The sequence below is a fragment of the Hyperolius riggenbachi genome, chromosome 10 (assembly GCF_040937935.1).
Source record: "Hyperolius riggenbachi isolate aHypRig1 chromosome 10, aHypRig1.pri, whole genome shotgun sequence".
Taxonomy (NCBI): Eukaryota; Metazoa; Chordata; class Amphibia; order Anura; family Hyperoliidae; genus Hyperolius; species Hyperolius riggenbachi.
This window is the reverse complement of record NC_090655.1, coordinates 256140519-256164644: the sequence shown is the minus strand read 5'-3', so window position 1 is coordinate 256164644 and position 24126 is coordinate 256140519. Positions and strand designations below refer to the sequence as shown.

At 45.0% G+C, this 24126-nt stretch overlaps 1 pseudogene; it reads right to left on the bottom strand.

The window, feature by feature from the left end:
* Positions 1-22419, bottom strand: part of LOC137535331 (zinc finger protein 850-like) — a 58753-nt pseudogene extending 36334 nt beyond the window's left edge.
* Between the last annotated feature and the right edge of the window lie 1707 nt (positions 22420-24126).

The window sequence follows — 24126 nt, the reverse complement described above, 5'->3', positions numbered from 1 at the left end:
AGAAGGACATAACTGCTAGGGAGCTGGTGACGCGCGGTGCAGCCAAATAGAAGATTACCATCACAATCACCTTCCTTGACTCCTCCTAGGCTGCCTGAGTCAGACGTAAAGTCTTCATCACGTCACCACCGCGTGATGACACCTGGTGTCCTGTAGCGGTACTGCAGGCTGTCAGTGTGTAGAGCCCATGGAGGAGTCAGCTTGCTGGGCTCTCTTCGTCTGTGTGTTTTCCTGGTCCCTTCTTCCTCCTGGATGAGTGGCTGGTCACTGATAAGTAGGCAGATCTACTTGTGACCTATGGCTGTGTGACTGTCCCTAAAGAGTAAGGGTTTGCGAGTCCACAGGGGTTGGGGGGGGGGGGGAGTGGGCAAAAAAATTTTACGCCCTCACCCTGGGTGCAATTTAGCCTAGAAACTGCCATGCTGAGCATAAAGAATAGCGTCCATAGCTTACAGTTCCTGTGGCTTTTGGACTGGGATGCCGATTGCTTCATTTTTTTTTTTGCCTATTTCACTTGACATATTTTGTAAGTCATCTGTCAGCTAAAAGGACACTTTGGTCTCCTGGCAGCCCCCTGAGACATCTTGAGGAATCACAACGTTCTGAAAGATAGCCGAAGATTTCGATCACATAGATCGCGCTATCATGAGCGGTCAAGAAGTAGATCTCCCATAGATTATCATCATGACCATCATTAACATTTGCCTAGGCATTGTTGGGCATGTGGCAGGACAGCCTTGACTGGAAAGCTAGTGTGCTGAAGGTGCTTTGATGTCCAGCGAGCAACAGCAACCTGTAGAGGTCCTGGAGCTCATAAAAAAGCGGTTCAAGAATCCATGGCAGAATACATAGCAAACATTCCGCAAATGGCCACCATTGAGCCTACCCCTTCTACATCCCAGCAGGAGCAGATCGAGTCAGTAAATGAAGGGGAAGTAGGATTCTACTTTGCCTTGAGGAACCCTATGTCACTGCAGAGAAACAAGCTATAGACTGGGAAGAGGAGGAAAAGGAGGGTCCTCCAAAAGATAATGAACAGAAAAAGACCTTCTATAAACACTTAAATGAATACTGTAAGGTGTCGGAGGAAAAAGTGTTGAACTTACCCCGGGCTTCTAGTGGTCCTCCGCAGACATCCTGTGCCCACGCAGCCACTTACTGATGCTCCGGCCCCGCCTGCTGTTCACTTCTGGAATTTCAGACTTTAAAGTCTGAAAACCACTGCGCCTGCGTTGCTGTGTCCTCGCTCCTGCTGATGTCACCAGGAACATACTGCGCCGGCCCAGTATGGTCTGCGACTGCACAGTACGCTCCTGGTGACAACAGTGGGAGCGAGGACATAGCCATGCAGGCATCGTGGTTTTCAGACTTTAAAGTCTGAAATTCCAGAAGTGAACCGGAGGCGGGGCCGGAGCATTGGTGAGCGGCTGCGTGGGCACAGGATGTCTGCGGGGGACCACTAGAAGCCCCGGTTAAGTTTAACTTATTTTCCCCCGACCCCCCTACAGTATTCCTTTAAAGGAAAGCTGTATGTCATTTCCTCTTATGGATGAGATAAATAAAGAGGCTAACCTCCCTGGTGGCAAGCCCAACACAGTGTTGGGCTAGCCGCCATAGGGGATCGCATGGTCCCGGGAAGATTTTTTTCAATAAAATCTGTTGTATATTCGTCAGCTAGCACTTGGCTAGCTAACTATGCCCCCCAAGTGCCTCCGGTCCCCACCGATCGCCCCCGCAATACATACCCCCCAGGGATCCCGCGATGGTGCAGCCTCCCAATCAGCTACAGGCTTCGCTATGGGGAGGATCGGGACTGCGCATGACGTCATGTCCGATCGTCGCCATAGCGACAGCTTAAGCTAAATGGTGAAGCTGCAGCTCTTGCGGGATCGCGGCTGGGTAAATCTTGCCGGCAGTGATCGGTGGGATCAGATAGGTGTTGGGGGACTTGGGGGACACAGGTAGCTAGCCTAGTGCTAGCTACAAGCTTTAAAACAAGTTTAATTCCAAAAATCCCTCCCGCAGACACAGCCTCATAAACTGCGTACCGCCAGGGAGGTTAAAGAGGGACAGAAACCAAAATAACATAATGAATAAAAGGTTTGCAATATCTGTTTAAAAATGATTTACTCAAGTGATCACCCATTGTAAAATCTTTCCTCTTGTGATTTACTTTCTGAAATTTATAACCGGCAGGAACATCTTTTGTACTGGCAGGTGATCTCTGCAGAATATTCATTTACTGATATTTCTAAAGCCAGTACAAAAACAAGGTCTCCCAGATTATTCAGGGGGGAGGGGGGAGGGAGCATTGTGCATAATAAACAGCCTAGGACACGCCTCAGTGGCAGGTTGGGGCTGCATATTACCTCCTCACATTCATGTGTACAAGACTTCTCACGTGCTTCACCCCGCCTCTGGAATGCCCTTCCACAACACATTCGCCACTCTCCCACCTTTGAAATTTTTAAACGCTCCCTCAAAACCCACCTTTTCCGACAAGCATATTCTCTAGATTAGGCCATGCACCCACTAAATAACCTAATTTGCGCACTGCCTGTACATATACTGTATACATCCCCACCTCTTGTTTCCACCCCATTTCCTTTAGATTGTAAGCTCGCAAGGGCAGGGCTCTCATCCTTTTGTGTCATGGACTGTTATTAATTTAATTGCTTGCACACTGTTAGACATTTATACATTTTAGTCATCATGTTAAATCAAATTGTAATCAGCAGTGCTGTATTTTGTATCAGTGTTCATATTTGATGTATATCATTGTCTGTATCATTATGTATCCCTTATTTGTTTTCTTACATTGTACAGCGCTACGGAATATGTTGGCGCTTTATAAATAAATAATAATAATAATAGCTATAGGAAGGGTTTCTGATGCTGAAACTAAGAGAATAACCATAAAAGTGTATCCTGGGTAATTTCCTGCATTCTACTATATGTTGTTACAGTTCTTCTGTACGATACTGGCTGATGCAGGTGATCTAATATTAACTCTACACAATAATCCTCTAACAGAACAAACTATGGGGAATGTTCCAATTTCAGGATTAACATTAACCTCCTTAGCGGTTATCACGAGTCCAGCTCGGGGTGGAACAGTAAAGGTACTTAGATGCAGTGAGGTGGGTTCACTGAACAATAAAGGTACTTAGATGCAGTGAGCTGGGTTCACTGAACACAACAGGTAGTAAGATGCAGTGAGCTGGGTTCACTGAACAGTAAAGGTACTTAGATGCAGTGAGGTGGGTTCACTCAACACAACAGGTAGTTGGATGCAGAGAGCTGGGTTCACTGAACAATAAAGGTACTTAGATGCAGTGAGCTGGGTTCACTGAACACAACAGGTAGTAAGATGCATTGAGCTGGGTGCATTGAGCTGGGTTCACTGAACAGTAAAGGTACTTAGATGAAGTTAGGTGGGTTCACTCAACACAACAGATAGTTAGATGCAGTGAGCCGGGTTCACTGAACAGTAAAGGTACTTAGATGCAGTGAGGTGGGTTCACTCAACACAAAGCTATGTATATGCAGTGATGAGGTGGGTTAAGTAAACACAACAGGTACTGGGTATATGCAGTACTGGGCAGTACAATGTGCAGCTCCCTGTCACACACAAAGGTAGTCACTGAATGTGCTGGGCTGCTGGCAGTGGCACAAACACACTATCAATTAGCAAGGCTGTGCGTGCAACTAAAGTGTCAGTTTGACACACAGAAAAAAAAAAAGTACAGGATGAGCTCTGAAAAGAGCTATTGAGGGGTGCTATAAAAGCAATAACAATCAGCTAGGAGCAAGCTAAGCAGCCAAGAACCTAACTAATCTGTCCCTAGAAGAACAAGTCTGCAGCAGCTGTCCCTAGTCTGTCTCTAGCAGGCACACGAGTGAGGCTAATGGCCGCTGCAGCCTGCCTTATATAAGGGGGGGGTGGGGCTCCAGGGCTTAGTGTAGCCTGAATGGCTACAATGTGCCTGCTGACTGTGATGCAGAGGGTCAAAGTTGACCCTCATAGTGCATTATGGGGCAAATCGAACTTCCGCAAAAGTTCGCCTGGTGCAGGCAAACGCGAACCCCCAAAGTTCACCTGGAACCGTTCGGTACATCTCTATACTCTATACCTACACAAGGGCAGCACCCAATCCCCCTGCAGTGTCGCCCATCACAGTGTGGCCATACATTCCGGTTCCTGTGACTCAGCTCCGCAGTCCGGGTAGTGTGAAGGTCATCAATGGCATCTGTTTTTTTTGTGGCAGAATCTAGTGAAGTGGATGGAGGTGAAGGGAAGTCGCCCTGTTGGGATGGGGAACAAGCCTGTGTCTGTCCAAATTGCTGCAGTATTATGCAGGTTAAAAATAGACCAATCATATCCCACATTAGCTTTATTTTATTGGTTTATATCAATGTTACAGAGTGCTCTCTGGCTACTAACACTGAGCTTACAATGGTCTAATTTTCATTAATTACAATAATACACTTTATTTATTACAGTAAATCTGAGTGATGCAGGTAATAGTACATCTTATATTACATGCAGAGGAACAAAACACGTCACACTGTGGGAACAATATACAGCTGATATTCAGCACATTATCCAGAGGAATAACTTTATTAGTAGCTTTAATGACAGGAGCTTGTAGTTGGAAGGTACCTGGAAAAGTAGGACCAGAAAGACACAAAGAAAACTGGGAACCAATAGTGAAGATGGTCAGAAAACACCAAAGGTGCACAAGAGGAATAATACTCCCACTTTCCTGGTTGCCAATATATGTCACCACATTTACAGCATACGGGGGATGGGCTGCCCTGCCTTAGTGAGCACCTGTGCCTGTTATCCCAGCCACCACCTTTATAGCATACGGGGAATGGGCTGCCCTGCCTCAGTGAGCGTTTGTGCCTGTTATCCCAGCCACCACCTTTATAGCATACGGGGAATGGGCTGCCCTGCCTCAGTGAGCGCTTGTATCTGTTATCCCACCCACCACTTTTACAGCATACGGGGGATGGGCCGCCCTGCCTCAGTGAGCGCTTATGCCTGTTATCCCAGCCACTGCCTTTATTGTGCACGTGGGATGTGCTGCCCTTCCTCATGAAGCACTTGTGCCTGTTATCCCAGCCACCACCTTTATAGCATACGGGGGATGGGCCGCCCTGCCTCAGTGAGCACTTGTGCATGTTATCTCAGCCCCCACCTTTATAGCATACGGGGGATGGGCTGCCCTGCCTCAGTGAGCACTTGTGCCTGTTATCTCAGCCCCCACCTTTATAGCATACGGAGGATGGGCTGCCCTGCCTCAGTGAGCACTTGTGCCTGTTATCTCAGCCCCCACCTTTATAGCATACGGAGGATGGGCTGCCCTGCCTCAGTGAGCACTTGTGCCTGTTATCTCAGCCACCACCTTTATAGCATACGGGGAATGGGCTGCCCTGCCTCAGTGAGCACTTGTGCCTGTTATCGCAGCCACCACCTTTATAGCATACGGGGAATGGGTCGCCCCACCTCAGTGAGTGATTGTGCCTGTTATCCCCCAGTCACTGTGTCACTATTGCTGATATGACCAGAGAAATAGGGTGATACCTGAGAAACGTGTTGTTAAAGTGAACCTCCGGACTAAAAATCTACTCAGCAGAACTGAAAAGGCTTGGGGTTTCTTTAACAGTTTCACAGCATCAGAACTTTGTTTTTCTTACCAAAGCATCATTTTTAGCTGCATTTTTAGCTGAGCTCTGCCCATCAAAGAAAACTGCCCGGGCTTTTTTACCCTGATGCTGTGCAAAGCATGATGGGATTTCCTATGTTGTTATTCACATTGCCTAACCACTGGGAGGGGTGATCAGCACACAGGACAGTTGGAACTGTGTTTCAGGCTCCCTGTCACCTCCTTTCAACCAAAAAGATGGCTGCCCTCATGAAATCAAACATTTGCCTGTTCTTTTAAAACAGGGTGGGTAAGAGATTATATAACCTATTTTAATTAACATAACTAATGTAACTTTAAGTTTTTAAGTATTTTATTCTTTTTGGGCACCTCTGATAACCCTTTCTGCTGCCATTAAAGTGGGATTAGACTGCTAAATCTAAAAGTTCAGTAAGTGTACTTGGTTACAGAAAAGAACATTTGAAAGCATTTCCGATCATTCTCTGTTTGTAAAAACCTTTATTATCACTGCAGAGAGCAGTACAAGATAGCTCATCTCTGGTCATCAGCAATTTGATTCATTGCTGGCCATGTGGTACTCTCTGCCTTTTTTGCTGAAGCGACTCTTAGCTGTTGCCAGGGTGATGTGTCTGCTCAGCAGAGGGGCAGAGGGAAGGGGTGGTGCAGAGTCAGAAAGCGGACACTCTGCCCTGTTAGCTATCCTGGCCTGTTAATTGCCAACGGATGCCCCAGCATGTTGTCTAGAATAGGATTCAATGGAGCCCCATATTAGCTAGGTTCCAGCATGTAGCACTGCCGCCATACAGAAAAAGGCCTCTACCTCTCTCTCTCTCTCTCTCTCTCTCTCTCTCTCTCTCTCTCTCTCTCTCTCTCTCTCTCTCTCTCTCTCTCTCTCTCTCTCTCTCTCTCTCTCTCTCTCTCTCTCTATATATATATATATATACACAGAGGGGCTGCAGCACACAACAGGAAAACAGATACAGGGGCTCTTGGTTACGCTTTAACGCGCTTAAGCTCACCAACTGCGCCAAAGTGTCCCCAATCTGGTGAGTCCTACTCTACCATGCAAAATGCCAGTTTTTATAAGCAGTCTAGTGGGAACTAAACCAAAAACCCTAAAATGTCAACTAGATGGGAAAAAAAGGAAATTAAAAACACCTCACCCTTCACCTAGCTACCAAACGAACTCTCTGAACATGTGCAATGCACTAATTTATATGCTTAACTGTGCTAGAGGTGGGCGTGGTCATGCAGGCTCACAGGGGAACATTATAAATAAATTACCAAGGGGTGAGCAGCACAAACCAAATTTTTATGCAATTCTATGCAAAGCATGCACGCAGCACAGGAGGTCCCCAAGCTCCATAAGAAATATATAAGTACAGAGGGGCTGCAGCACACAACAGGAACACAGTATACATATATATAAATAAATCAATACGTATCTATTGAAATTTTAACAGACATTACAAATAAATAAGTAAAAGTAGCAATAATTACAACAAACTTTACAGGAATCTAGAGTAGCCAAGATTCAAGAAAAAAAACAAACAAAAAAAAACAAAAACACACAAAACAAAAACCACTGGGTAATATTAAAATTGTACATCATAGATATCCCTTACAAGGGATAAAGGTGGGATGTAGCAGAAACAGAAAGTGTGAATAGAAGTCAACAGATCAATAACTGAGGGAAAAAACAGGTACAGGGTAAGACCAAGTCTGCTCAAGTGGTCTCCTCCTTCCGTGTTTCAGGCTCTTCAGGAGGGAGACCTTTGGGGGAATAAGGAGAAGAAATGACAGACCTCTACCTTTTTTATATCAAGGCCATTTTCTGCAAGAGGGCAGATCTATGCATCGGAACCCAGCTGATTAAACAGACAATGTGTGGGGACAGTCTAAGTTTTAAGCATTGGTGTACCTCTGTGTTTTGTTATGTACACCAGAGATGCATTTTAACTAAACTTAGGGTATTGCTTTATAGTAGCTGTTCAATAGAAATCAAAGCTAGTGCTTGGTAAGAGTACTCATAGATGGTACAGACAAGAACTGTGACGCTCTTACCTGCTAATGGTTCCAGCGAGGGCTCAGGCAGCACTGGGCTGCTGCAGGAAGCTCCCTCTTCCAATTTCTGCAGCGGCATCCCCAGCACCCCTGCAGCTGTGACTCAGCATGTACGTTCCTCTAGCCTCCTCAGGGGGACACACCTGTCCCAGAGCAGTTCTTATAGGTTGAGGAGGCGGGTCTAGCGGGTGTCAGCTGACACACTGGTCAACTGACACTTTTCTGCTGGAACCTTTGCTGATTGGCCAGTTCCTTTTCTGGGCAGGTCTGTGATCTAGTCCTTTGTACTGCAGCCATCTGATCTAACGTGTATGACCTTAACCTGTTATCGACTCCAAATCTGCATGGCCCTTTGTACTGCAGCCATCTAATTTAACATTTATGAGCTTAGCCTGTTACCAATTTCGATTCTGCCTAGTCCTCTGTACTCCAGCCATCTGATCTAACGTGTATGACCTTAGCCTGTTACCGACTCAGATTCTGCATAGCTCACCGTACTGCAGCCAGCTGATATTCTGTATTGGTCCACATAGCACCTAGTGTGATAGGAACAAAGAACATCTATCAGGCCCTAGACCATCTGACTGTGGGTACATGTAAGAGTGATGTGCAGGTACTCTGCAGGAAATTGAAGGGATTCTTCCTCTATTACACATTCTTCATGCACAATCTGAACCAGGTTTAGGGTTATAGACAACACCTCTGCAGGTGGGTGCATACATTTGCATAAACCAGCATCAGCGCAGAATTATTTGCATCTCACTGACCATCTGTACTAATAACACAACTACACATCAGGCTTTATTCTTACAGCAGAGATATAATATATAAACGATTCTTGTGTACACATCAGATATACAGTCACAATCAGAAATGTATATCTGACTTTAAAAATACGGTGACTGCATTACTTGATTGCGAACTATGCACTTCTATTACTGTATACAGTATATCAGTTATTTATAAAGATTGTTATCTGAGAAATATAATATTTTATCTTTTTATTACAGTTTATATTTATTAGGAGCATTTTTTCCCGACTCCAGGTACCCGAAAATAGCTCAGATTGCACAGCCCTGAATGGGAGTGTAATATTCCCACATCTCCAGCTCACAGTAGGTAAATAACTGTGCTATGCAGGATTTCCCTGGGGAATCACATTCTTATTTTCATTTACATTTTAAAAAATAACAATATGAAAAATAAAAAGTGATCACAGCCTGTGATTCACAGGCAAGTTCTAACTAGGCTTAGTACTATATGTACCCATGTTTATACCATCATGTCCCCTCAGTTCAGGGACTTTACCAGTTTACACGCCAATGCACTGAGTAGCCTGAAAGAAATATCAGGATTCTGTGTAAAAACTCTCCATGTGCACTTAGCAATAATAGAAGCATTGGGAAAGAACACTTATGGCCAAGACATTTCCCACACTCAGCATACGTCTGACAAGCAGTGATTAATGGACAAAACATTTCCCACACTCAGTACATAACTAAGCATTCTCACCAGTGTGAGATCTCTCATGTTTGACAAGCTTTCCTTTCTCTAGAAAACGCTTCCCACACTCAGCACATGAATACGGCTTCTCACCAGTGTGAGATCTCTCATGTCTGACAAAGTTTGATTTATGCACAAAACTTTTCCCACACTCAGCACATGAAAAGGGCTCTTTCCCAGTGTGATGTATCTCATGTCTGGTTAGATGTGATTTATGAATAAAACCTTTCCCACACTCGGCACATGAAAAGGGCTTTACACCAGTGTGAGATCTCTCATGTATGACAAGCTGCGATTTATACACAAAACATTTCCCACACTCTGAACACGAAAAGGGCTTCTCACCAGTGTGAGATCTCTCATGTGCAGAAAGATGTGATGTATACCTAAAACATTTCCCACACTCAGCACATGAAAAGGGCTTCTCACCAGTGTGACACCACTTATGACGTTCAAGTATTACTTTTTGTCCAAAACATTTCCCACACTCAGGACATGAATAGGGCTTCTCACCAGTGTGGGATCTCTCATGTTTGACAAGCTTTCCTTTCTCTAAAAAATGGTTCCCACACTCAGCACATGAATAGGGCTTCTCACCAGTGTGTGATCTCTCATGTCTGACTAAATTTGATTTATGCACAAAACTTTTCCCACATTCACCACATGAAAAGGGTTTTGCACCTGTGTGAGATCTCTCATGGGTGTCAAGAAGTGATTTTTGTGTATAACATTTCCCACACTCAGCACATGAAAAAGGCTTCACACCGGTGTGAGAACTCTCATGCAAGATAAGCTGTGATTTAAATGCAAACCATTTCCCACACTCTGCACATGAAAAGGTATTTTCACCTGTGTGACATCGCTCATGTGCAACAAGATGTGACTTATACTTATAACATTTCCCACACTCAGCACATGAAAAGGGTTTCACACTAGTGTGAGATCTTGCATGTGCAACAAGAAGTGATTTTAGACTAAAACATTTCCCACATTCAGCACATGAAAAGGGCTTCTCACCAGTGTGAGATCTCTCATGTGAGACAAGCTGTGATTTATATGCAAACCATTTCCCACACTCTGCACATGAAAAGGTATTTTCACCAGTGTGACATCGCTCATGTGCAACAAGATGTGACTTATACTTATAACATTTCCCACACTCAGCACATGAAAAGGGTTTCACACTAGTGTGAGATCTCTCATGTGTGACAAGAAGTGATTTTTTATTAAAACATTTCCTACACTCAGCACATGAATACGGCTTCTCATCAGTGTGAGATCTCTGATGGGTCAGAAAGGCTGCTTTCTTTACAAAACATTTCCCACACAATGAACAGGAATAAGACCCTCCAGCAGGGGGAGAGCTATGCTGGCTATGAGGCCCCTTGGGGTTAGACAGGTGAGGGGAGTCTGGGGTAATATTTGGTGTAACCAGGATATCTGCAGGAGACTCTTGTCCAATGTCGTCATCATCATCCGTTGTACAGTCTGTGGATACAGAGAGACGAGTCTCTGAGAGGTTCCTGATGCCGGGGCTCTGAGCTGCAAATAGAGAAACATCATCACTTCCTGTTAGAGAATTCTGAGGGGAGGAACAATTATCATTAGGGATGGTCAGTGAGCTGCTCTTGATCAACTCTAAGTTGATGCAAAGTTTATGCAGATTGGATATGGACCAAATGCAGCAGCTGCATAGCTTTGCATATAATTAGCATATCATTTGCACCATCTCAAAGTTATTGGTATGTCTGTCAGGTTTGTTTATGCAGGAAAAGCTGTTTTAAGTTATGTTTTGAGGGGGCTATGCAAAATTTCAGTGTGAGCTGTGATGTTAGGATACCACTTTAACCACTTAAGCCTATCTGGACGAGAATTTTTGTCCAGATAGGCGCAGCTAAAGGTAAACTGGACGAGTGGGAGTTCCCATGGGGTGGTAGGGCTGTGTCTCTGTGCACCCCGGCGGTTTTCCGTGTTTGCAATTGGGGAAGAGAAGCAAAGCTCCTCGGAACCATTTGCAGTGCCCGTAATGAATGGACATAACTCTGATCACAGGCCATGTCCATTCATAACAATGAACGTAAATGAACAGGGGAAAAAACACTTCCTGGTAGTGCAGAAAGAAAGTCAAAACATGAACGCATAAACAAGTTGAACGTTCAATACCATTGTCTTAAAGGAAACCTAAAGTAATTGAAAAAAGCCAGTTTAACTTACCTGGGCTTCTACCACCCCCTGCAGCCACCCTGTACCTGCGCCGTGACAAACCGATCGTCCGGTCCCCCACAGCGACCCACTTTCCGTTCCGGGGACTCAGCAACTTGATGTCCACTGCGACTACGTGTACCTGGCTGCACGCATCATTGATCACACTCCTGTTACTGGGAGCATCCTGCACATGCTCTGTACGAGATAATCTGCATACAGGCGCAGTGGCCATCAACTCATTGAGTCGCTGGAACCGAATGTGGGTTACTGTGGGGGAGGGGGGGTCGGTTTGTCACGGTGCGGGCACAGGGCGGCTGCAGGGGGCCAGTAGAAGCCACAGGTAAGTTACACTGGCTTTTTTTTCAATTACTTTAGGTTTCCTTTAAAGAGAAACTGTCACGAAGATCTTAAAATGTAAAACACATACAAATAAGAAGTACATTTCTCCCAGAGTACAATGAGCCATAAATTACTTTTCTCCTATGTTGCTGTCACTTACAAGTAGTAGAAATCTGACATTACCGAAAGATTTTGGACTAGCCCATCTTTTCATAGGGGGGTTCTCAGGGTTTTCTTTATTTTTCAAAGCACTTTGTGAATGGCAGTTACTCCGCCAAACTGCCAAAATAGTGTGCAGCAAGCAGGGAGGCTGGTCAGCATCTTAATGTAAATCTTTTTCAGGGAATGTCTTTATAAAGAATAAAGGCCATGCTGAGAATCCCCCATGGAGAGATAGACTAGCCCAAAACCCGTCGGTAATGTCAGATTTCTACTGCCTACTGTAAGTGACAGCAACATAGGAGAGAAGTAATGTATAGCTCATTTTACTCTGGGAGAAATGTACTTCTTATTTGTATGCGTTTTAAATTTTAAGATTTTCATGACAGTTCCTCTTTAAGAAGTGCTGATGCCATTTTGTATTACAGGTGGGTTATATAATCAATAGCTCCTTATAGAGAGAGAAATAATGATTATTAAATATTTAATCAATAATTCTAGTATATATAAATATATATACAGGGTGGGCCATTTATATGGATACACATCATCTATGGATACACCCCATATACCACACCATACCATCAATTTTCTTTTTTGTTCCAACAGTCTTGGAGGGAGGGATTTATCCAATGTGGGTTAGTGTCAGACCAATAGCGGTGGTTTTGTTTGTTAAATTCACCATTCCCATAAAATGGTGTATCCATATAAATGGCCCACCCTGTACATTCATTTATAACTGTATTCTGTAAGCAAGCGCTTGAAGACAAATTTTAGCATGGAAGTTTTCTTATAGTATGTCCTTGGTTCAGCTGACAGAACCTATATTATGAGAAGTAAGATGTTTTGGTTATGAATGTTCTAGCAGACATTTTAGAATGTCAACAATAATTATAACAAGGGGTATTCCTACGGTTTTATAATTACGACAATAATTCCACCTGGCGGTTTTAATAATCTGTATAAAATGTATATTTTTAGTACTACTTTATAAAAAAAATGGAATTAAATTATTTATATAACTAATCAGTATACACATCATTTGTTTATTATTATTATTATAGTATTCATTGACAGTATCCTTTTCTGTACCTACTGTATGCCACGGTACTGGAGCATTAAAGGAACACTATCAAATTTTAAGTTTTTTTTCCTAAAGCCATTTAGGAGTTAGAGGGGATTTGTAATGGCAGATAATGGTAGTAAATGGAAAAAAAAAGAATCCAGGGAGGGAGGGTGACAATGTACTAAAAACATTTTTTTTTATAAAAATAAACATCCCACATCCCAGCAGGGATCAGAGCCCACCAACAGACAGCTCTGTTGGTGGGCAGAAAAGGGGGGGGGAGGAAATCACTTGTGTGCCGAGTTGTACGACCCTGCAGCGAGGCCTTAAAGCATAATTGCTAAAAAAAAGCCTGGTCACTAGGGGAGTGTAAGCCTATGGTCCTCAAGTGGTTAAGGTGTTGGAGACTTTTGGGCTAACGGGACATTTTCAGCTTTTATTTACATTTGAGCAAAAAGTGTACCCTTCTCAATAATCAATAGAAAAGCCTTTATTGGCTATTACAGCAATCAAAAGCTTCCTATAATTGCAGACCAGCCTTTTGCATGTCCCCACAGGTATCTCTGCCCATTCATCTTTAGCAATGAGCTCCAAATCTTTCAAGTTGAAGGGTCTTCTTGCCATCACCCTGATCTTTAGCTCCCTCCACAGATTCTCAATTGGGCCACTCCACAACGTTAATGTTGTTTTCTGCTAACCATTTCCTCACCACTTTTGCTGTGTATTTTGGGTCATTGTCATGTTGAAATGTCCAACGCTGCCCAAGGCCAAGTTTCTCTGCAGACTGCCTGAGTTTGTTGTTGAGAATCCGCATGTATTGCTCTTTTTTCATGGTGCTGTTTACTGTGATTAGGATCCCTGGTCCATTGGCTGAAAAACACTCCCAAAGCATTAGGTTCCCACCACCATATTTCAGTGGGAATGGTGTTCTTTGGGTTGAAGGCTTCTTTTTTTACGCCAAATGAAGGAAACATCATTGTGACCCAACAATTCAATTTTTGTTGACCAGGAATCTTCTTCTTTGTCCAGATGAGCATTTGCAAAAGCCAAGTGAGCTTTTGTGTACCTTATCTGGAGAAGGACCTCCTTGGTCTGCATCCGTGGAACCCAGCAGTGTGCAGTGTCCATTGGATTGTCTGCCTTGAGACATTGCTGCCAGCAGAGCCCAGATTCACCAGGATGGCCTTGGTGGTGAGCCTTGGATTCTTTTTCACCTTTCTCACAATCCTCCTGGCCAGAACAGGTGTCACTTTTGGCTTCCGACCACGTACTCTGAGATTTTCTACAGTTCAGAATTTGCACTGTAGTCACTGGAACTTGTAAACATTTAGAAATGGCCTTGTAGCCCTTTCCTGACTTGTGAGCAGCCGTAGAGTCCTCACTGAGCTCCTTTGTCTTAGCCATGACTGTCCACAATCCAACTGCAGAGAGCTGCTGTTTTTCACCTGTTGAGTTGATTAAAACATCTGTTCCCAATTAATCAGGGTAATTAAGATGCTTTAGAACAGCTTGGACTATATGGAATGGTATAGCACTTTGGATTTTTTCACAGACTGTGACAGTTTGAGAAAGGTATGAATAATTTTGGACTGGACACTTTTTGCTCAAATGTAAATAAAAGCTGAGAATTTTTTTTTCATTTTTTACACAATAATGCCTCTGTATGCTGTCTTATCTTTTGGGAGACACCTATGTCATTTCCCATCAAAAAATGACTTGTTGGTTGAGTAAAAGTAACTTTAAGTCAAAATTTGCCAGGGGTGTGAATAATTAGGGAAATGAAGGTGACTGAAAAAAGTCGTTAGTGAAGGAGGGTTGGCAGTCAGGAAAAGCATGCCAAGTGAAAAATGATCCTCAAAATGATACACAGAGCCTATATCCGCATTGCAGAGCCTAATAAACATGACACTGTCCTGGAGGTGTGTGTGTGTGTGTGTGTGTGCGTGCGTGTGTGTGTAGTCAGGTATGCCCGAAATGTGAAGATCCTCTTCCTAATATAAATGGTTTTGTCACCAAGTACAGAAATTGTGTAATTCTTAAAGGAAACCTGAAGTAATTGTAAAAAAGCCAGTTAAACTTACCTGGGGCTTCTACCACCTACCCACCCCTACAGCTTCCCTGTACCCACACCTTGAGAAACCAATCTACCAGTCCCCAGTGGCGGCCCGCTCTCGGTTCCAGCGACTCAATGGCCACTGTGCCTGTATGCTGATTTTCTTGTACGGTGTATGCGTTCCCGGCGACAGGAGCACGATCCAGGATGCACGAGACCAGGGCCACGCAGGCACAGAGGCCACTGACTGACTCAGTAGCCCGAACCAAAAGTGGGGTCCGTAGGATCTCTTAGTGACGGCGTGGGCACAGAGCAGCTGCAGGGGGCCGGTAGGGAAGTTAAACTGTTTTTTTCAACTACTTGAGAGATTTCCTTTAAACAAATCGCAGACATTCACCCTCCAGTAGACACGCTCCTCTGTCTATTTCACGGTCCTGGCCGACTAGAGGACTTGTCATCACCCTTCTATCACCAAGTTTGAGCATTTTCTTCTTCCGGCGACCCAACAGGCTGTGTGGAAACATTGGATATCTTCTGACTTCCCTTCACTTTCTTTGGCGATTGACCTTTTCAACTATATTCCCCAGATGGAGAGATTACATTTAGAACGTCATAAAGATTAAAGCGGACCTGAACTCTCTGCTCTAAAAGATACGCAACAGCATAATAACCTTTAAAGAAAAACATTTCTCTTTTACAGCTGACAGAAGTCCTGCAATAAATCTGTAGTGTCTACTTCCTGCTTTCATGGAAGCAGACATAGGGTTAACATCCTGTGTTTACAAATTAGCTGCTCTACTGGGTGCATTTCTCTAGGTTTTCCTTCTGTCCTGTGCAAGAGTTCAGGTCCACTTTAAAGAGTTAGAAAGTTCTTTTTCTTTAAGCTTGGGAGGAAATTTAGTGAACATACACATTCCGGGGAACAGATTATCCATCTGATGAAACCCCAGAGCACATTGTTCCCCTACTTGCTTCTCATTCATCCACCTCCTCCCCTCTCCACTGAACAGACTAATCCAAATCCATCCACCATGTCTTCTGTGCGGTTATTGTTAGTAAGCTGTCCAAAACACTGTACAATCAGGAATAATAATGTCTAGCATATCCCCTAATATGGCCAGTCTGTGAGCAGTGACAGTCATAGCAGCAATACAGATACACATTACTCTATATGTACTGCTGATTACTCACCTGTTCTGCCCTCTGTAACAGTGTCCTCCTCTTTACTTGTCCCCATCCTGTCACCCTCCTCCATAGACTGCTGATCACTCCTCACATATGTCTCTTCTTCTTCCTCTTTACTTGTCCTCATCATGTCACCCTCCTCCATAGACTGCTGATCACTCCTCACATATGTATCTTCTTCTTCCTCTTTAATTGTCCTCATCATGTCACCCTCCTCCATAGACTGCTGATCACTCCTCACATACGTCTCTTCTTCCTCTTTACTTGTCCTCATCATGTCACCCTCCTTTACAGACTGCTGATCACTCTTCACATATGCGTCTTGTTCATCTTTAATGGTCCTCATCATGTCACCCTCCTCCATAGACCACTGGTCACTCCTCACATACGTCTCTTCTTTTTCCACTTTACTTGTCCTCATCATGTCACCCTCATCCATAGACTGCTGACTACTCCTCACATACGTCTCCTCTTCTTCCACTTTACTTGTCCTCATCATGTCACCCTCCTCCATAGACTGCTGGTCACTCCTCACATATGTCTCTTCTTCTTCCTCTTTACTTGTCCTCATCATGTCACCCTCCTCCATAAACTGCTGATCACTCCTCACATACGTCTCTTCTTCTTCCACTTTACTTGTCCTCATCATGTCACCCTCCTCCATAGACCACTGATCACTCCTCACATACGTCTCTTCTTCTTCCACTTTACTTGTCCTCATCATGTCACCCTCCTCCATGGACTGCTGATCACTCCTCACATACGTCTCTTCTTCTTCCACTTTACTTGTCCTCATCATGTCACCCTCCTCCATAGACTGCTGGTCACTCCTCACATATGTCTCTTCTTCTTCCTCTTTACTTGTCCTCATCATGTCACCCTCCTCCATAAACTGCTGATCACTCCTCACATACGTCTCTTCTTCTTCCTCTTTAATTGTCTTTATCATTCTAGGCTAAACATGACACGGAGGAGGAGTTACAAACCAATATACTGTAACATAGGAGACTGCAAGTATAATAATATTGGACAATGAATGGGGCTGTCTAGTATCTGGTAACATTACTGGCATGGTTGGGGTCAGTGTAAGCACACTATTAGCTTAGCAATGTCATATGAGTTCTGAGAAGAGCAGGTAATTTGTACTATAACTCAGTATCCAGATAACGGGGGATTGTAAAGCACTATTATGCACTCTTTGGAACTGCTTTAATATGTAAGTGTGATTGTTAAACTTTAATCAAGCATACATAATCTGTATTTTGTTAAAGATTCTGCTGTTTGATTCTTTAAATACCTGGATATTACCGCAATATAAACATATAGGAAGGGATTCTGATGCTAAAACCAGCATAATTAAAGAAAATCTGTAAGGAAAAAAAAGGGCCCCTGGGGGTACTTACCTGGGGAGGGGGAAGACTCTGGATCCACCGTCCTCCTCCATCGCTGTTCCAGGACCCACCCCCCAAATCGCAGCAAGGTAAATATTTACCTAGTGCGATCCTGGGCAGGCACACTAGCCGCTCTTTATTCGGGTTAAGGTGGAAAAAGCCAAGCCCTCTTTAAGTCTCTTTAAGGTAAAAAAAAAATGTGGGTATCCTGAATAATCTGCTACATTGTACTATACAGGTGATACTCAAAAATGAGAATGTTGTGCAAAAGTCCATTTATTTTAGTAATTCAACTTAAAAGGTGAAACTAATATATGAAATAGGAACACCTTTTCAGATGTTTTAGATTAATAAGCTGATTAGAGTCAGACACTTTGGGGTTGATTCACTATCACTATAGATCCCCTTACTGAATGCTTAACGTGCCTTATCAGTGTTAGCATACCTTATCAGAGTAGCATAGCGAGTGCTATGAACTTATGCCTGCTAATTGGCAATGACAAGAGCTCCACTCGTCCTGCCCAGAGCACCTGCGGGGCCAATCACTTTAAAGAGAGTCTGAAGTGAGAATAAAACTCACTTCAGCTCTTATATTCAGCTAACGCCGCTATCCCACGGCTGAACGGGGGTCCCTTACCTCCCAAATCCCCTCCGTTCTTTGCGGGGATCTCTTCCTGGTGAGGGAGGGCTAATGGCCGCAGCCCTGCCTTACACGCGTCTGTCAGCGCTTATCTCCGCCTCTCACCTGCCCCTCTTAGTCTTCCTTCACTGAGAGGGGCGGGGGAGAGGCGGAGATCCGCCGCTAATAGACTCGTGCGAGGCAGGGCTGCAGCCGTTAGCCCTGCCTCCAGCAGCAGCAAAATCTATGACTAAGTTGGTTGTAGATTTTGCAGGGGGGGGGGGATTTGGGGGGTAAGGGACCCCCGTTCAGCCGCAGGATACCGGTGTTTTAGCAGGGGCACACATGCTCCTGCTATATATAAGCTCTGAAGCGAGATTTATTCTCGCTTCAGAGTCTCTTTAACCACTTGAGGACCCACCCTTTACCCCCCCTTAAGGACCAGCGCAGTATTCTGTGATCTGTGCTGGGTGGGCTCTGCAGCCCCCAGCACAGATCAGGCAGCACGCAGAGCGATCAGATCGCCCCCCTTTTTTCCCCCCTATGGGGATGGTGTGCAGGGGGGGTCTGATCGCTCCTCTTGGCTGGCATGTTGCGGGGGGGGGGGCACCTCAAAGCCCCCCTCCGCGGCGAAATTCCCCCCCTCCCTCTCCTACCTGTCATCCCCGGTGATCGGGGCTGCACAGGACGCTATCCGTCCTGTGCAGCCAGTGACAGGACGTCCCCTGTCACATGGCGGCGATCCCCGGCCGCTGATTGGCCGGGGATCGCCGATCTGCCTTACGGCGCTGCTGCGCAGCAGCGCCGTACAATGTAAACAAAGCAGATTATTTCCGCTTGTGTTTACATTTAGCCTGCGAGCCGCCAGGCTATTCACGGAGCCCCCCGCCGTGAATTGACAGGAAGCAGCCGCTCACGCGAGCGGCTGCTTCCTGATTAATTAGCCTGCAGCTGGCGACGCAATACTGCGTCGCTGGTCCTGCAGCTACCACTTTGCCGACGCGCGTTATGAGTGCGCGGTCGGCAAGTGGTTAAAGGACATTATCCCCTCACTTTGATTAGCCCAATAGGCTTCCTGTCAAGTGTCAAGCAACCTATTGGGCCAATCAAAGTGCGGCAAAAAAAAGTCCTTTAAGGTTTAACTGTCAGGCATAAAATCAATAATCAATTCTTTATTTTTATCTGGTAAACAAGTAATAAGGATACTAACCAGGCAATCCAAAAGTTAAAATCACTATTACTTTTCTTGTTGATAAATGATTATTCCCCAGTTTACCTGACTCTTATTTGGTAGACACAAAATTTGGTACGCGCAAAGGAAGTTGCAGGGCATGCTGGGTGGTCCTTTTTTGCTTCTCTACTTTCCCCTCAGACTTAACTAATGCAGCCTGATTGGCTGAAGCCTCTTTCCCTCCTGTTTTACACCTCTGTTCCTCTCTGATTGGCCAATATTTTTCATGCTGAGACAATGCACTTTCTATAGTGAAGGGCAGGCAAAGCATACACAATCAGGCAGAGGAGAGTAAAGGAGGAAATTACATCAGGATTGGCTTCAAAATAGCCACACTTAAAATGGAAAATGCTTAAAAGGATTTTCTCCTTTTTTACTGTAGAAAAATTACTACAATCAAAACATGGACAGTGCAATACATGTATTATGTAAGCAGAGCAAGTATTTATCTACGTGTTGTTGTTTTTTCTGAGATAGTATGGCTGACAGCTCCTCTTTAAAGTGATTGGACCCGCTGGGGCTCAGAGAAGTACGAGTGGTGCTCTAGTCATTGCCAATTAGCAGGCATAAGTTCGTAGCGCTCGCTATGCTACCCTGATAAGGCACGCTAACTCTGATAAGGCATGTTAACTCTGATAAGGCACATCAACTCTAGTAAGGCACGCTAAGCATGCAGGAAGGGGAGCTATAGTGATAGTGAATAAACCCCTCAGAGCCTAGGATATTGAACAATTTCACAATATTCTAATGGTCTGAGATTGTGGGGTTCTCATGAGCTGTAAGCCATAATCATCAAAATTATAACAAATAAAGGCTTGAAATATCTCTCTGTGCATGTAATGAGTCTATTTCATATAATAGTTATTCGAATACTAAAATAATGGAACTTTTGACCGATATTCTTATTTTTCGAGTTTCACCTGTATGTCATTACAGTGCCTCTTTGACCACTTCACATCCAGACCTTGTTTTCCCGTTATGGGCCAGAGCAGTTTTGAAGTTTTATCTATGTTCCTTATTAATCAGCCATAACTTTAGTTCCACTCACGACACTTACATGATAAAGATATCATTTTTTTTCCAGGACAAACTAGATTTTTGTTGGAGGGTATTTTGTCTCATGAAAAATTTTGTTTTCTATGCATTTTAATGCCAAATAGAGGAAAACAAATGAAAAATGCATTATTTCTCAATTTTACCGATTCCAGTATAAAAATAAAAAGTGCTACAATATATAAATACCATTCCACCAGTATTATGCCCCCCAGGATAGATAGCCATATCTGTCCCCAGTATCAGCCCCCCAGTATAGCCAGGTGCGTTCCCTGTATTTTCCACCACCCCAGTATAGAAAGACAGATGCGTACCATGATCAGTGCCCCTCAATACAGGCAGAGTTGTCCCCAGGTTTGACGTTCCCCCATTATAGCCAGATGTTCCCCCAGGATTAGCGCCCCCTCCCCATTACAGCGAGATGGGCCCCCAGTATTAGGTTAAGCCCAACAGGATTTCCAGATTTGCTCCATTATTAGTTTTCCCCCTACCAGTTACCCAGATGTCTTTCAGTACAGATTTCAACCCCCCCTTCAGATATCTCCCCCCACCCCCTGTTATGGATAGCCAGCCCCCTCCCCCATGCCAGTCAGTCACTCCCCCCCAATCCTCCCTCCCCCAAGCCCCCCCCCCCCCGTGTTTAGATCACTTAAAAAACACCCCTGCAAGCAGCCTCTCTTACCATCCCTTGTTCCTGCGACTATCCTGCAGCCGGAGCCTCCTTTTACCGCTCTGCACTCAGCCCCGTGCTGGACTTACCTCATCAATAAAGACACGAATTGTCTAGTTCAGGTAGATTTTATCATATATGCCACAAAACAGTGCAACATGTTTCGCTGGTATTTCACCTGCTTTTTTTAGGCAATAAACAGGAGTTTTTTGGCCGTTATGTGACGTTGACTCTGGATATAGTAAATAATGGGCGGCGCATGCGTCATGTCAGTGGGCGGGTCAAGCATCTTATGTCAGTGGGTGGTGCATGCGCCATGTGTCAGTGTGAAACCCATGGTCGGCTGCTCTCTTCAGGCTGGTTGCAAGCAGGTTGATGCCTGATAACATTTGTAAGACAAGAAGAATGGCACCGGCACTGGATATACAGTACTGTACAAATAAGGAGCCTGGGGAAAATGAGGAATAATGTGAATGTAAACAAAAGAGGATGCTGCGTTACCACTTTCACTTTGCAATCACCAATAAAGGTATTGACACAGTCCTCCCATGGGATTGTATGCACTCCTGGTATCTCTTCCCATGTTAGCGATGACGCTGCTGGTAGCGTGTGGAGTGCAGCACAAGCTACTTTCACTTGTAGTGCAGACAAGAGTGGGTCGTTTTGCTGCTGCAAATTCCCGTCTGCGGAGGTATCGGAGCCTCTCACAGGAAGCGAGTGGCTGCCTCTATTAAGTGACTGCTGCAATTTTTAAGGAACCCCGGATCCTTTACCAGCAATTTGTCCAGCCTGGCTATGCAGCCCTAAGGTATACTTAACCTTGTAGTCTACCAAATGTGCAAGTGCCTGTACTGTACCTCCAATGGGAGGACAGAGTTGCTACTTTGCAGTAGAATGTACCAGGGCATGCTGGGCCACTTCTAGGACAATTTCTAACATAGTAAACTTCTTCTATAGTAAACCACTTATCACACACATGATATGGTGCTAGACTAGGATGAATGGAACAGTGAAGGCAGAGCAGCAAAAGCTAATGGACAGTGGCCAGCCCAGCTACTGCTCAGACAGACTGGGAGGGGCTAAGCATGCTGTTAGCAGCGAGGCTGTGTAATGAGGAGCTATAAATAGACCTAGTTACCTGAGCGCGAGCTCCCAGCAGCCAGGCCCGGGGAATATGGAAGTAACTACAGGGAAAATGCTGGGTGTCCAGTCCGAGTGGAGGGGGTGTGACGTCCCTTTGACATCATAATTCTGAGTGAGCATGGGCAATATGATAAGAGAGTCTCATGCGGCCATTTTAGGTGAGGGAACTGGGTGATGAAGGGGAAAGGAAAGGAGACTATGTGCTGTTGGAATAAAAAAAAAAAAGCAAAAAAAGCAGAAGACTCACTAGGAACGCCACCGACTGCTAAAATTGTATTCAAATGTGATGAGCAATAGATGGGCTTACATATGTACAGTTGGTAGCGATCTGCTGCCATCTAGTGGTTTTAGACCAATATAGTTTTTAGAACGGTGAATATGAAAATTCAGTAAAACCTCTTCTCCAGAACTCCAGCAGAATACCCAAGCAGCCGGGGTAACCCAAAACAAAACTACTATGAATTTTAGAAATTTAGCTGTCCGTGAATTCCGTAAGGAATTCAGCAGCGTCCGTAAAAGGGCGGTGCCCTGAAAGCAGGAGGGGAGGCAGTGCAGAGAAGAGGGAGAGCGGTGGGCGTAGCAGCGCGGAAGGGGGGGGGGATGCCACCCCCCCCCCATTCCCTCACCTCAGGCTCCCCCTCCCTCGCTCCCATCTCCGGAACTAAGTGTTGTGCTTCTGGGACTCACCTCTACCTCGTTCCGGCCAGCAGAAGTTCTGCGTGCCGCTGCTCTGGTCTAGACCAGACCAGGCTAGTGGCAATGCAGAGCTTCATATCGCGCCGGCCAGAACGAGGCAGAGGTGAGTCCCTGCCACTGCCAGCAGCACAAGACTTAGTTCCGGAGGGGGGAGCGAGGGAGGGGGAGCCCCAGGTGAGGGAAGGGGGGAGACGGCCCCCTTCCCCTCCGCTGTGCCCACTGACACATAAACACCTGGCTACCTATTCAGGGGACATCTATACACCTTGCTACCTATTCAGGGGACGCATATACACCTGGCTACCTATTTAGGGGACATCTATACTCCTGGCCACCTATTCTGGGGACATCTATACGCCTGGCTACCTATTCAGGGGACATCTATATGCCTGGCCACCTATTCTGGGGACATCTATATGCCTGGCCACCTATTCTGGGGACATCTATACGCCTGCCTACCTATTCATGGGACATCTATACGCCTGGCTACTTATTCAGGAGACATCTGTACACCTGTCTACCTATTCAGGGGACATCTATACACCTGGCTACCTATTCAGGGGACATCTATACACCTGGCTACCTATTCAGGGGACATCTATACACCTGGCTACCTATTCAGGGGACATCTATACACCTGGCTACCTATTCTGGGGAGATCAATACAACTGGCTACCTATTCTGGGGACATCTATACACCAGCCTACCTATTCTGGGAACACATATACACCTGGCCCCCTATTCTGGGGATATCTATATGCCTGGCTACCTATTCTGGGGACATCTATACACCTGGCTACCTATTCTAGGGACATTTATACACCTGGCTACCTATTTAGGGGACATCTATATCCCTTGCTACCTATTCTGGGGACACATATACTCCTGGCTAGCTATTGAGGGGACATCTATATGCCTTGCTACCTATTCTGGGGACACATATACACCTGGCTAGCTATTCAGGGGATATCTATACACCTGGCCACCTATTCTGGGGACATCTGTACACCTGGCTACCTATTCCGGGGACATCTATACACCTGACTACCTATTCTGGGAACACATATACACCTGGCT